Here is a 15,266-nt window from a genome sequence, read left to right on the forward strand (position 1 = left end):
TGCCATATGCCTTTGTGCGAAGCACACCTGGTGGGTGCAGACAAAAACACACTGAATGAATTACTTTGTGGTTTTGCTCACTGTACAGGACGTTTGCTTCTACTAAAGGATTATTCTCCATAGATAAGCTGAGATTCCCGTCATAATTTTACTAATTGCTAACAACTGGGTATATCTTATCATGGGCAAAAGTACCAAGTAGGCTAATTTAAATTTCTTCACTAGCTTGCCACTGCCCCACTTCTATGCAGACTTCATACACTTCTGGCCACACTGACTTCACGGCTGTCCTTATGTTACCCTGGGTTCCTCCTGTCCTAGGAGCAAGTATGTAATAATTTAATAATTCATTTAATAATTCATACTTAAATGTTACTGATAAAATATATTATTATTCCTAGAAGTTTTTGTAGTGTGAAAGTGGTTCCTAGGTAAAAATGCTGAATTCCAAAAAGGAATGAATTAATTTCCAGTGGTAGAATTTTATTCAGTGTGTTGTTTGGGTAAGTACTATACTTGCAGGAAGCAGGATACTCTGCCGTGGCCCTAGAATCACAGTGAGCAGGCAGGCAGGCTTCCAAGAGCACCTCTGAATCTTCAGCACCTCCAGAGTGGCGTTAACTCAGGGAATATTGTATTTCCTTAGGCTGCTGCTTTAAGGGTTTGCCCTTCTCTTATTCTGCTCCTCAGTAATAGGCGGGTCAGAGGGATGTGGCTTCTTTCAAAGAGCATAGTCTGCATCATCAGTAACTAGGAATTTCTTTTTTTAAATATTTAGAACTAGAAATATGTGGTCATTTAATATTTAAACTAGTTTCTCTGAATCAGTTACGGATATGAGTGAACACTTATTAGCTGACTCAACATATGAAATCACGGTCTTTCTACTATAAGCAAAATACTGTGAGGGTCAGGTGTTTGAAATCTTTCCAGTCTAGATTACTCAAGAGGAAACAAGCAGCAAGATTCAGTTTAATTGCTTGTTATTTTGAAGAAGAAAATGTTATGTGTTATTTTCTCCCCCAAGGCCCGTGTCCAGGGCAGAAGCATTTTGGTGTTTTTATAGTTCTGAGAGATATTTTCAATGTTTTAGAACTAAAAAACAACTGAGACTGACGTAAATGTATCTGGACAGTGGAATGTTTCAGCGTTTATCTAAGTAATTGTTCTTGTAGAGTATAGAGGCTTGGTGTTATTTGTACCCAAATCCTACTGATACAATACACTAGAATTAATTAACTAATATATAAGGACATACATAAATTTTGGCACAAATTTTGTCAATGTTTATAAGCGTACATAAGTACATATGTAAAATTATACATGTGTATGTGTCTCTGTGTGCTTAAGTATGTGTAAGTTTTAACAAGCATTCTAATGTGAGGGCTAGGGGATTGCAGACAGTCATACTTGTAGAAACTGAGTTTGAGCTCCTCCATTGGTCTGCTTGGGTCTGAGGTCTTACAGTGTGTGATATTGGGTAAGGATGGTTCTGTGCCTCAGGTTCCTTATCTGTAAAATTGAGATATAATAGCACTTATCTCTTAGAGGAATTGTGATTATCATTTGAATTAATGTGTGCCAAGAATATATAAGAATGTTTGGCTCATATAAGCACTTGTATTATTTACTGTTTTTGTAAATTATTATTAAATATTGGCCACACAGTTAATTCAGAGAGAAAAAAGCGAACTACTTTGGAAAAAAAGTGACTGTTTTGAAGCCAAAAACATTAGTTAATTTTGCAGGTTAAAATCATAAAGTTGGTTCTTTATCGTTAAGAGATTATGGTATAAAGAGGGATATGTGTAGGTTGTCAGTGATTTATTCATTATCATATACCTTGGATTATCTGTTCTGACTGTGTTTACAGTTTTCCCTTTCATGGCCAGATAATGTGTGTTTGTGGGATGGTCTCTACTTTGAAACTGGTAGGTTTAGGAAGCTATATATCTCTTGCCCATTTTTCACTAGACTTCAATTTTGTCTAATGATTGTTTGACAGAAATGGCACTTGCTAGACTTCCTTCCAAGAAAAACATTGGGTGTTTCAGGAAGTGGTCTTACTGAGTCAGAGGATAATACTTTTTCCTCTGAGTCAGTTCTGAGCCTCCTTGATATAAATAGGCATCCTTTTACCAAAAGTTCTGCTTTTCAGATCAGATGTTCAAATCATTATTGATACATGACCACACTAAGAGCAATCCTTTCACTGATATTTCAACTCAGTTAACACTGAAGGGGTCTTATCTAATTGAAACTGTAGAAATTCTGCTAAGTAAATTAAAAAAGTTAATTCATTTCTGTATTTCTGAATTAGTTTCTATTTTGCATCAAATTTGCTTCAGATAAGAGTCATGTGTGTTAGGTGTCCATTTGTGTCAGTTTTAGAGGAAATCTACGTTGGTAATGTCCACCTTGGTCACTGAACTTCTATGAACTTTCTTTAGCACACACACATAACTATAGCATGACTTCAGCACAGGAATTATTTTGCAAAACGCTGTGCTAGTTTGCCAAATCTTGGAGCTGTGTTAGAGATAGAAAGGAATAAATCAGAGTGATTCTCCATAGCTACATTAAAAAATGCTAAACATGATAAATAATTGTTGAATGACCAGATGTTGTTAAGGTTGAGTTATTTAGGGAAGACTTTAAAAATGGAGTAGTAATTGAGGAATTAATAGATGTAAGGTATAAAATTGCAAGGGCGAAGGGTGTTTAGGGTAAGTCATAAAGGAACTGATAGATGTAGGTAATAGATCTTAACTAATCTATGTGTGCTTTTGCATATAAGCCATCTAACACCCATATTCTCAGTTTTACAGATGAGCAAAGAGAGCCTTAGAGAGGGTATGGTTTGCCTAAAATCACAGGGAGATAGTCGAGTTAGGATTTACATTCAAGGCTGCCTACGTTCATAGCTTGTTCTTTTTACTGTGACACAGTAAAAGCATTGGCGTATTGTTTCTAGTAGCTCTGAAAAAAACATCCAGTAAGCATTTTACTTCTTGGCAGAAATATTATTAATTTTTTTAAGGGCTAGGGAAGTTGTCTTTGGATGCTAGGAAATTGCTTTATGGTCAAATTTGCTAACCGCCCCCCCACCCTTTGGGAGCAGCAAAGATGACTTTTTAAAAAAAAAAAGATTTATTTATTTTTAGAAAGAAGGGAAGAAAGGGAGAAATAAAAGGAGGGAAACATCGATGTGAGAGAACAACATTGATCAGTTGCTTCTTGCATGCGCCCCGGCCAAGACCAAACCTGCAACCCAGGCACGTGCCCTGACGGGGGATTAAATTGGTGACATTTCGGTTTGTGGGATGACGCCCCACCAACTGAGCCACACCATTCAGGGTCAGGAATATCTTTTTTCTAGCAGCAGATTATTGTCATTGAGCCTCTGTAAGGTTCTCAAGGTCAGTTGAATATGTTTAGGGAAAATTTGGGGGTAGTGGTGATTCATGCTGTGAATACTTTGGCATCTACAGTCATTACAAGAGTATGCCACTTTGTTCCATCCTATTTTTGTAGGCAGGGAAGCAGCTCTGCGACTCTTGGCAAAATTGGCCTTTCTTGAAGCAATAACAGTGGTAGTTCAGATAAAGCACCATTCTTGTAAACACTGCCTCGTGTCTCATAAAATTCAAACACTTGTTTCCTGGGAAAATTTTTGTTTTAGCATCCCTGAATGAAATAGCTTCAGTTCTTGGGAGAGCAGGGAAAATCATCTTTTTATTCCCAGCTAACTAGTTGGAGTGTGCTACTGTGTACTGCTATGTACTATTCCTAGGGATTCTTACCTGCTAAATTGTAAAGGAATAAAAGTATAAAATTCCTCCTGTCTCCACACCTTTATTTGTAGGCAAGCTTGAAGTTTTTGAGGGTAACTGATAGCCAATTGTCAAAGGCATTTAAGTAACTTCCCCTCCACACAAATGAGAAAATAGGATGACTTTCTCCTATGCTCTGTTCTGTCATGTGGTCTGTATAGGTAAATTTATATGACAGGAAGCAGGTTGCTGAGCTAATATGTGGGCCTTTATTACTGATGTCACTGAGCTAATGCTTTAGAGCTGCACAGAACTCTGGGAAGTACCCTAGTTTCCAGCCTAATCACTACTGATGAGGGACACACTAGTTTAAGTGGTATGTCCTAGGGCACAGAGTTAGAAATGGTACTGACAAAGCAAGGAATAGTATTAACTTCGACATTCAGCATCCTTTTTAAACTCAGGACAAATCTAAATCAAGTTGACATCTAGGATGTTCCAGCAATGATATTTCCTCCACACTCACAGAAAGTGGGTGGGTTCAGGTAGGACGGCAGACAAGTAGAAGGAGATGTCTGTTTTACAGAGTGAATGGAAGTGACTTAGAGAGACTTTTGGGGAGTTGAGTTGACACTGCCTGCTCCTTTCCCTAAGGGCTCTTGTTAGAGGCAAGTGATGCTGCTAAATATTTTCTGTTTTTAACTCTTCAACTAGTTAAGATATTTCATACTACGTTTTTCTTGCTTTTAGAACATTGTTTCATTCTGTCCTTTCTTATTTATTTATGTATTTTTTATTTACGAGAAAGAGATGCACACAGACACATTGATTTGTTGTTCCACTTATCTATGCATTCATTAGTTGTTTCTTGTATGTGCCCTGACTGGGGATTGAACCTGCAAACTTGGCATATTGCAACGGACCGTTCTCTAACTAACTGAGCTACCCGGCCAGGGCCTCATTCTATCTTTTCTTTTTTACATTTTTATTTTATTTTCTTACATTATTTTTATTGTATTTTTTCCATTACCTTTATCCCTCCATACCCTCTTCCACCTCTCCCCACCCCCTCCGCCCACCAATCACCACCCTGTTGTCCATATCTATGATCATTCTGTCTTTTCTTAATAAGAAGATTTGAAGTTAAACATCATAATTTAGTCAAGTAAAAAATAATTAAGGTCATACTTTTTTATTTGTTAAATGAATATTTACTAAGAACTTACTTCATGTTAGGAGCTTTGCTTAGCACTTGGTATTCATTAAAATTATTTAGCCCCTGCTCTCAAGAAACTATCCTATGTACAAACAAGAAAATAGGAAGTTAGTACAGTGTGGTAAGTGCACCGTAGTGTTAGTCTCCAGTTTTATGGGAATATGCGAGAGAGGCATCTATCCTACCGTGGGGAAGTCAGGGCGGGCCTCCCAAGCCTGAGATCTAAAGTTTGATAGGAGTTGACCAGGTGAAGGGGGCAGAGAGGTTTTTGGGTGAAAAGATACTTCAGATAGATGATGTCCCTTAAAGGCAAGAGTGTGAAAAACAATTCAGTGTGACTGATACGTAGTTAGCAAGGGGAGGGAGTAGGAGAGGTGGCAAGAAGTCAAGGATGGTGAAAGAAGAAACTTCACAGGTATGAGGGACAGCGCACCAAAGTGTACTGCGCTGTGCAATTGAATCGGCTGTAATCTGCGGGATGTTATCTACAGGGCACTGGGAAACTCTGATAGAATTTCAGTAAATGAGGAATAAAAAATTAAGTTTTAGAAGGGTGTAGTATTAGATTGATTCAAATTTTATCTATAAAAACTGAAATTTTTTCAGTTTAGATCATTAAGAGACCAAAAGATTATTGAAAATGTTACTCTTCGTTCATAGATTTTTACTGCTTACATAACACAGATGTATGGACTTTAAAAAACTACTTTAGGAAATAAGAGCAAATGTAGGGAAAACATTATCAGAAACAATCGTGCTCCTCTCTTGAAGTGTAATTTATTGAAACTATTAAAAGAGGTTGCTGAGTTTAAGCTATGCTGACACGTTAGGTGCTTGAGGAAAACTGGTAACTCTTTTCCCCATCAAACTCAGTCAAACCAAAAAAGGTTTTGTTAGAAAAAGCAATGCATACTTTTAAGTTGATTTGTTGAAGTTCCTGAGAGAGTGTATTTCTTGCAAAAGTTGGAGGAAAAGTGCCTACTATGTAGTATTTTGTTACATAGAGGTAAAATGGGAAATCTCTACAGTTTCATAGTCTTTTTTTTTTCTTTTTGATATATTTCTTTCATAATAACTCTTACATCCCCATGTTTGTAAAAACACGTGTTGCTTCACAGTTGGATGTAAGAGCCAAGGTTAGTTCTTCGATTGCCCTTATGCAGTGGGAAATCTGCTCCCGCAGACAAATACTCTGTAGCAGGTGACACCGTTCCCTGTTAGAAATTTGTGACCCTTTGAAACTCTGAGGTCCGTTGTCTTTATTTCAGTGCTACTTTTGACTTTTTACCTTGATACTACTTCTAATAGTTCTGATTATCGCCTGTCTTCATAAACTTTCAAAATTCAGTTTCTTTCTTGTTCATAAGTAAAGCTAGATTGTTAGTTCTTTTCTGTATAAATGTATGCAAGTTCATCTATAATAAATTTGTAGCAAAAGAAAGAAATACCTTTAATTCAATCTAGATGCTTTGTGACCATGTGATTTGGGGTGAAAAACAACTGTTTAACCATTATTTTCCTCTCTGTGGCAAAGTGGTTAGATATCGTATCTGCTACTTATTTGCTCTTTGACATTGGGCATATTATTAAACTTGATACCTAGTTTAACTCATCTGTAAAGTGAGGATAGTAACGGTTCCTACCTCATGAGTTTGTTGTGACAGTTAAAAGAAAATAATACACAGGCGTTAGAATAGTGCGGAGCACATGGCGTTAGGTAACTGTTAGCTGCTGCTACTGCTCGCTGTTCCCTCCTCTCCTCCCTCCTTTCACTACTGCCAGCTATCCTAGTAGTAGGTTAGTACTTACTATGTTGACTTCATAAAATCAATTGGCTTAAAATGGGGACAGTGATTATGTTAGCTAAATCAAAACCTAATTTATTTAATAAAGAGCTGTAATTAATTTTGGTAGCTATTTAGAAATATTAAAATAAACTTGTTCTCATGAGCAACACATTTATTATTAAATCAGATCATGCTTCTCCCTCCAATTTTCTACCTCAGCGTACAGACCATTTTCCCAGGTGCTTAGAGATGGGAACTGTGGGGATGGGAAGAAAGAAATGCAAATGTGGCATTAGCAGCCCTGTGATAATTCCCTCCTCAAATTTCCGCTTCCTTCTGACCTCAAATATCCTACTTACCCAAACAAATCCACCTTAACTTCCCAAACAAAAATCCACACAGTGTGACCCAGGAACATGGAGGGTTTTGGTGGTTCTCCCATACCCTCACTGATCCAAACCCTTTTTTCACTTATTAATTCACTGTAGAGAGTTGTGTTTGCTCTGTTTCAATTCCAGGTGCTCAAGTCTGGGAATATAAGTCTTGGCCAAAAAAAAAAATTCTTACTTGATTTATGAATTAATACTGGCCCCAAAGTGGACACGTTCTATAAAAAACACCCCATTGCTGCCCAAGTGGAACGAGTAGTGTAGTTGTTTTTCGCCCACTTTCTGATTTCTCATCGAGTCCGGGTTCTTAAACTTGAAGTATCTGAAGTTAGCATTTTATAGATTTTACTGCTTTATTTTTTTGATTCTTTTCTTTTTTATTCTCTTTTATTGAAATTCAGACTGTTATCTAAAATTGAACAAGAACAATATTCTTGTTCAGTTATTTTTGCATAAATTTCTTTTCAACAGTTTTTGTACATCAGTCGTGAAACATTGAAAGCACTTTGAAAAAAAAATGCGTAAACTGTTTCAATGGTTTACTAGTTATGCTAGATTTTAAATGAGGAAATCCTGAAATAACATTTTCAGAATGAATTGTTCATTCTCATACCTTTTACACATACAGACGTTCGTACCTAGACTTGCCTCAGTCAAACTTTATGTCCTTATAAATACTTTCTTCTCTGCAGTGGACAGAAGTTGTAATACTACATGTATTATCTTACTTATTTCATGTTGGCTGCCCCCTGGATTGTGAGCTTCATGCAAGTAAGAACCATGTCTCTGTCTATTTGTTAACTGTGTCCTCTGTATCTAGAGCTGTCCTGTCTAGTACTGTAGCCATTAACCATACACGGTTTTATGCACCTAAATATAAACTAACACATTTATAAAATTAAAATTCCAGTTTCTCAGTGGCACTAGCCACACTTCAGGTGTTCAACACTTGTATTGGACAGTGATGATACAGTGTATTTTTGTCGTCGAAGGAAGTTGCTTTCGACAGCGCTCCTCCAGAGCACTGGTGGTCACCTTGGTTACTGGTAGAATGAGTGAAAGAATGAGTACGGTTATTGGCTGGTACCAAGTCACACTGAATGAATTTTACTTGAATACTCATCTGCAAGGTTTATTTTGGCTTTTAATTCACCAGTGTTGGCACGTCCCCAGCTGATTTCAACACACTGGATCTATCGTTAAGGAAAGTGCTCGTCCAGTAGCGGATGGGAGCGCGACTCGCGGTCGTGTCTCAGCTGTGCGTGTAGGTGGCATGACTGAGTTACCCCCAGAGCTTTTATAGGTCCAGGGTTCCTCATCCAGATGGGGGCACAGCCCTGTAAGGGTTAGGAATTTAGAAAGATGATTCACGTAAAGTGCTTGGCAGAGAGACTGACACACTAAAATGCTTAATAAATGAGAATTACTATTACTGTTTTTACAATAGTGAAGAGGTATACGCCTAAATTTACCCAGTTCATGGATGGTTTCAGGGCTAAGAAGAACCTTACTACTATTTTTGAGAATATCCATTGTTACAATTTGGCAGACATTTTTAAAAGGCAGTACTATCTATAATCAAAGCTTTAAATTTACTGTCTTTTGAATATGAAATTTAATAGATTAAAAGTATTTCCCCTTAGACTTAATTTTTCTCTTCTTTTAGTTTTTATGACTATGTAAATATCTAACATCTTAAGAAAAGGAAGTTCACAGTTTTATAGGCAACTTGACTTTTAAGGCTAATGCACGGATACCGGATACCTCTGACCTTTGTTTTGGGGTAACTCAAAAAGAATTTGTCCCTGCCTGTATTCATGTAAATAGGCTTCTCTTTGGAAAAATATTCTGCATAATTAAAATGAATAAATTAGTTGTTATTTACCTAAAGGTGAATTTCAGATTTCATTTAGGCACATAACTGTTGTGATTTTAAAGCTGTGACTTAATTCGTAGAAAAACAATTAGAGCATTTTTCATAACAATGACACCTGGTTTAGCTGGGGATGTCGCCTCCATTTTAAGCACCTAACTCAATTGTGCATTTAAAGCTATGATTTAATTTCCAGAAAAACAATTAAAGCATTTTCATTAATTGTAGTGCCTGATATTGCTGGAGATATTACCTCACTAATACTTTTTTTTCCTTTTTCTGGGATTTGAAAACAGTATTTGTTATTATAATAACAACAGGTAATTAAACATTTACTACCAAAATATCAGCTGACTTCATGTAAGGTAAATTCCCTTCATTTTTTGTGTTACTTTTACTCTGGCTCTTATGGTACTTTTATTTTTAGTAGAAACTTGTACTCATATTTCATAGTCCAGCTTAACCTCTCAAGGTCATATTAGAGGTGACTTGGTTTTTTTCTCCTGAGTTTTTCATTAACAAATGTTCGCCAATGTTTAGACAATGAAAATATATTACAGAAAAAGGCAGATTAAGGCCATGTATTTATTCTACTCCTTCCAAATAAAAGTTAGTAAAGGGGTTTTGAAAATGCAAACAGTGGGACTCTGGAAAGCCCATGAATGACTGTAACCTACCTAGAGTCCCGAGAAGCTGAAATCTAAGCTGCTAGAGAGAGTCATTGAGAAGCAACCTGATTTTCACTTCAGAACCTCAGTCAGGCTCACCAGTGAGGGTGAGGCAGAAAACAGGAGGATTGGATGGTAATGTACTTAAGCGAACTTGCATCCCAGATGCCTTCCTGTACTCCAGCGAGAATGGAAGTTTATTCTGTGGAGAATGTGAACTGGGAGCTCTTGAGTGGGGGATACCAAGGCACTGATGTAGGGAAGAATAGTAAATGAAATAGTTACTAAATAGTGAGAAAGCTCCAGCCCACTTCTACTCATCACCAAGATTTTGGTAGTCAGGTCCATGTTCTCCAGGTATGGAATTGGAAGATGTTTCCTTGAAGAATCCGCTAAATCTGTGCAAAAGCTCTGCACACCCGGAGGGTTGGAGGCCCCCCAGTGGGATAGCCCAGCCCAACTGCGTTGCCACGAAGCACACCCGTCTGCATAGACTTTCTGATCAGCTTTTTATTGCTCCATCTTCAATGAGAGTAGTGACCGATGATCACCAGGCCTTTGAAGACATTCTGAGACCAAAGCAGACCCGCAGAAAACAAGGAAATTGACAGAAATAGAGACAATGAAGGGAAAAGAAAACTTAAAATATTATTATTATATTCTCAGATAGATAAAATTATATACAACAATCAGGAAATAAGAACAGGTATTATGAGAAAAAGGAACAAAAAATGTATTCCTGGACATTGAAAATTGAGAGAAGACATAAAAAAATTAAAATGTTTTTTGAAAATAAAGTTGAGGAAGCCACTCAGAAAATAGAACAAAATTACCAGGAAATGAAAAACAAAAGAGAGAAGACAAAAAACTAGAGACTCAGTCCAAGAGGTCCTATTCTGAACAATTGAATGTTTTAGAAAAAGAAAAATGTGGTGAAGAAACTATCAAAGAAATAGCTCAAGAAGATTTCCTAGATTTTAAGGACAGTGATTTTCAAAGTTGAAAAATCTAGTGAGTTCCTACTATACTGAATTTTTAAAAAACACCTATACCTATGTATTGATGGAATTCAGAACACCAGGGAAAAATGAAAATCCTCTAACTCCAGGACTAGGGAAAGTTTTTTAAAAAAAAATTCTATATAAAAGATTGAGAAACAAAATGGCACTAATATCTCAGCAGCAACACTGAAGACAAGAACAATGGCTTCAAAATTCTGAGGCAAATATAATTTGCAATACAGAATTTGAAACCAAGATAAACTCCTATGATCATGTGTGAAGGAACAGTAAACACCTTTCAGTCATGTAAAATTACCTTTTTTATACTCTTTCTCCGGAAGTTCCTGAAGTATATGCTCTTCAAAGATAAAAAGATTAAAAGTAAGAAGGAGGGAGACTTGGGATCCAGGAAACAAGGATCTGAGACAGGAGAAGGATGAAGGTAATGAGCAGGATAATGTTGAATTTGGAGCCACAGTGAAACTGTGTGGGAGGCCTAGAGAGTAGTCAGTTCCAACCCTTACAGGAATATTATAGTGTAGGGACTGGGGAGAGATGCCTGCTGAAAGATAAAAGTGATAGTGTTTAAATATATTGAAAGGAGACTTCACTGTGGCGAGACTAAAGAAATGGAATTAATAAAGGTATATATATAGGAGACCTAGGGGTTGAGAGTGAGATCACTTTAACTTTAAAAAAATACAAAAGGTTGAATAAAAAAGCAAATGTAATCTTAGCATATATGACTAGCATTTACACAGATACAATAAGTAAACACCAAATTTTGGTCTAACACAATTTGATATAAATGTAACTTAATGCATTCTCATTTTATCTCCAGCTTCATCCCTCCTCACTTTCTGCCTCTTAAGTTATTCTTCAGTAACTGCACTGCTGGTGGTTTCCTAAAGGCACGAAGCCCTCTAAAGTCTTTGCTCTTCTCCCCCCCAACTCAGCTCTTGCATCACAGCGTGAAGCCTGAGGGCATGCGCCTTGCATTCCATCTTCTTGCCACCTAGTACTATAAATGATCCTTTTGATGCCTCTCTTTCCCACTGTACATGTCTGAAGAGCTTTATCTTGCCTGCACTGGTTCAGTCCTTTGAGGGAGATTTTGTTCTCTGGAGCCAGCCCTCATCTAGCTGCTCCTGAACTTTGTGCTCTGCTATTCTGACATTGTCTGTAATGTGCTCTTTTTCTAAATATGCTTTTTCTTTTTTTCCTAAAAAAGGGAAAGATGGGAAGGTTTTCAATAAAGTTTTTGTTCTAGATCTTCAGTGAGGTGGATGAAGTGCCAGGGAATTGTTTTCTTTGTAGGAGTACGTACTGAAAATCAATTGTTTTTTGTAGTCAGACAAATGTTGATGGTTACTGGAATTGATTTTTTTGTTTTGTTTTGAGTTCTTCATTGCATTACTTTCTAATGGCACCTTAGGATTGCCTCTATTTTTTGAAGATACACGAAAGATGGTATTGTGAAAGGAGTACATTTTTATTTCTGTCAACAAAATGTTAAATGGTTTAGAATAACAGGAATAAGGAGCAGTTAAGAATGATTTGAGAGTTTCACCTTATCTGCCCAGTCATGAACTTTCCTTGGGCTTATAAAGTTATACATGTTGAACTTGATACACTCTGATACCTAACACAGTGTGCAAAGTATTCTATTAAAGCAAAACACCTGCTCCTGTGTAACCATGATGCTAGATCTGTAAAACCGTATCTTGCTAAAATAGGACAAATTGAAAGAATGAATAATCCTTGGCAAGATATGGTACTTCTTGTCCTCTTATTAAAATAACCTGTGCTTAAGTAGTATGGCAGACAGGAGGAGAGGATGTTGAGATGTGTAGTATTTTTTTTAAATACAATATCTGGAAAGGGTGATACAAGAATGTATTATAATACAGTAGGAAGCTTTATTTAACCTTCATTTAAACAAAACTGCGTTGCTGAGAAAAGTCCTGTATATTTTAGTAATTAAGCATTTTACTTGTAATAACCTTAGGGAGACGTATTTATGATTTAGAAAAGTGGGATGAAGTCAGTACAGCAGCTGCTTAAAGGTGACTCACTTTGTAGGTTGTAACCATTTATAAAAATACGTCATACAGTTTGGAAACCATTGATCCTCTTAAGGAACTGTACTGGAAGTACAGAGTGAATCACCTGCAGTATTTTGCTTACTGCTTGAAGTCCTTTGCCCAGGGTAATACAGAGGAAGATGGTTATGTGGCAACAGGGTAGTTAAATATTAAAATGTTACAGCTCATCTGTGGGTTAGAGCTCTCACTGTACCTGCAAGGTTTTATGATTTACTATTTTTAGAGGCCATTTAATACGTCATAATGAAATTTGAATTCAAGAGTTTTTATTTTATTACAGATAATTTTAGAACACATTTTCCTGTCTTTCCACCTAGCTGGGCTCCATCAGGCCCGGGTAGCTCTTTATCTGTTTGCCTCTGTGAAGTATGTTCAGCTGTACTAATTTAGTGTTGGGCACTCCTATGGAAAAAGGATATTTAACAATAAAAAAATATATCATATGTGATGCTAATTTCCTCAGTGGTTTTTGTTTGCACTGGTTAGTGACACAAAGTTTATTTTGGAAACTTTGCACTAAGGTGCGTAGACTATCAGCAAATAATAACCCTCAAGGCTGATTTCACAAAAGTAGAGATTTAAAAAAAAATTACTGGGCAGTGGGGAGGGGTCGGGGTAGGTGAGATGTTTTTCTCTACCTCTTATTCTCTGAAATGTGTTCAGTTGAGAACCGAATTGGCAGGAAAAGTTGAGCTTTAATTCTTATCCTGGGAGAAGACGCCAACAGTGATACTCTTCTACCACTTCTGAGAATCTGTATTCAACAACTTTTTGCTTCTGTGAAGACCTGAACTTCTTAGGTAATGTTTACTTTGAAAAATTCTGATCATTTTTTGGTGGTGTTAGCCAAGGTTTTTATTAAGGGCTGGTATCTCTCTCATGCCCTGATATCTCTCTCTCTCTCTCTCTCTCTCTCTCTCTCTCTCCCCCCGCTCCCCTTCCTTTCCCCGCCCCCCGCCAACTCCCTTCTTCCCTTCCTATACCCAGCCCACAATCGAAGCTTAACTCAGATCTTTTCTGAACCACCTGACATAGGAGTTTTACAGGGAATGAATAATCAGGAGTTCCTGTTTGATGAATCTGAACCCTGCTTTTTGTTTTTTCATCTCTTCAGTTCAATTTAAAAGCACAGTATAAATAAATAGATGGTGGAGAATATATAAATTTCCCATACAGAAGAATTCAAAATAATTTATGCAGACACTCTCTCCTCAAGGAGGTGGAGCAGAACTCTGTATTCCTTAAGAGTGGGCTGCATATAATGACTTCCTTCCAAAGAGGCCTGTCTAGTGGAGATGAGGGAAGTCAGTTGATAGTGGAAAAACCTAACAAATGCTTCCTCAATCAGTGACCAAGCTGAGCATAAACGATGGTAGGTCATGCTAATCACAGATGTGATGAGAATGGCACGTATTCTGTGGTCTTCCTCTCCAAAATGTGTATCTCCCGTCTAATCAAGAGGAAAACACCGGACAAACCCTTATTGAGGGATGTTCTATAGGACATCAAAGTACAGTATTCCTCCAAAAACTCTCAAGGTCATTGTTGCAGGATGAATTGTGTCCCCCATGCAGATGTGTTCAAGTCCTAGTCCCTGCCCACCCAGTATCTGTGAACGTGACCTCGTTTGGATAGGGTCTTTGCAGATGAAATATAGTTAAGGTAAGGTCACACTGGATTGGGGTGGGCCCTAATCTATGGCTGGTGTCCTTATAAGAAGAAGGAAATTTGGACACACATAGACACCCAGAGGAGTCCACCGGAAGGCAGAGGCAGTGATTGGAGTGATGCATCTACGGCCAAGGAAAGCCAAGACTACTAGCAGCCATCAGAGCTAGAGGAGGCCAGAAAGGATTCCTGTTATACAGCCTTCAGAGAGAGCTTAGTTCTGCCAGCACCTTGGTTTCAGATTTCTAACCTTAACAACTAGGAGAGAATAAATTTCTCTGTTTTAAACCACCTAGTTTGTGGTAATTTGTTAGAGCGATCCCAGGAAACTAACACAGTCATCAAAAGGAAGAAGAGCCAAGAAGTGGTCGCAATCTAGAGGAGCCTAACGAGACATGAGGACTAAATGTAATGCAGTACTGTGGTAGGGTCCTGGGAAATACTAGGGAAAAAAAGCAGAACTGAGCAACTCTAAGTAAAGTATTCACTTTAGTTCATAATAAAATATAGATATTGGTTTATTAATTATGACAAATATAACACTGCTAATGTAAGATGTTAAGAATAAGGAAATGGGGTGTGGGTTAGAATTTTCTTGACTACTTTTACTTTTCTGAAATCTAAAATGATTCAAAATTTGAAAAAGTTTATTGCAAAACATTTAAAAAACCCCAAATTTAGCTGCAGTTAAAAAGTTTTTTTAAACCTCACCTGAGGATATTTTTTATTATTGATTTAGAGAAAGGAAGGTAGAGAGGGAAGGAGGGAAGAAGGGAGAAGGATGGA

The 15,266-nt window shown here is 37.3% G+C and overlaps 1 protein-coding gene across 8 annotated transcripts in view; it reads left to right on the top strand.

Annotated features, from left to right (window-relative positions):
* The window catches only part of EPS8 (EGFR pathway substrate 8, signaling adaptor), a 164,183-nt gene that overhangs the window by 72,892 nt on the left and 76,025 nt on the right, over nt 1-15,266 (top strand). Inside the window, exon 1 of one of the 8 annotated variants that reach the window (XM_053921768.1) lies at nt 7,918-7,936. The exons of the other annotated variants lie outside the window; for them this stretch is intronic. The gene's annotated coding sequence lies outside the window, so the exon portion shown is untranslated. Of the gene's footprint in view, nt 1-7,917; nt 7,937-15,266 lie in introns of those variants that run through there. 8 annotated transcript variants of the gene reach the window in all.

Source organism: Desmodus rotundus, chromosome 3, assembly GCF_022682495.2.
Source record: "Desmodus rotundus isolate HL8 chromosome 3, HLdesRot8A.1, whole genome shotgun sequence".
NCBI lineage: Eukaryota > Metazoa > Chordata > Mammalia > Chiroptera > Phyllostomidae > Desmodus > Desmodus rotundus.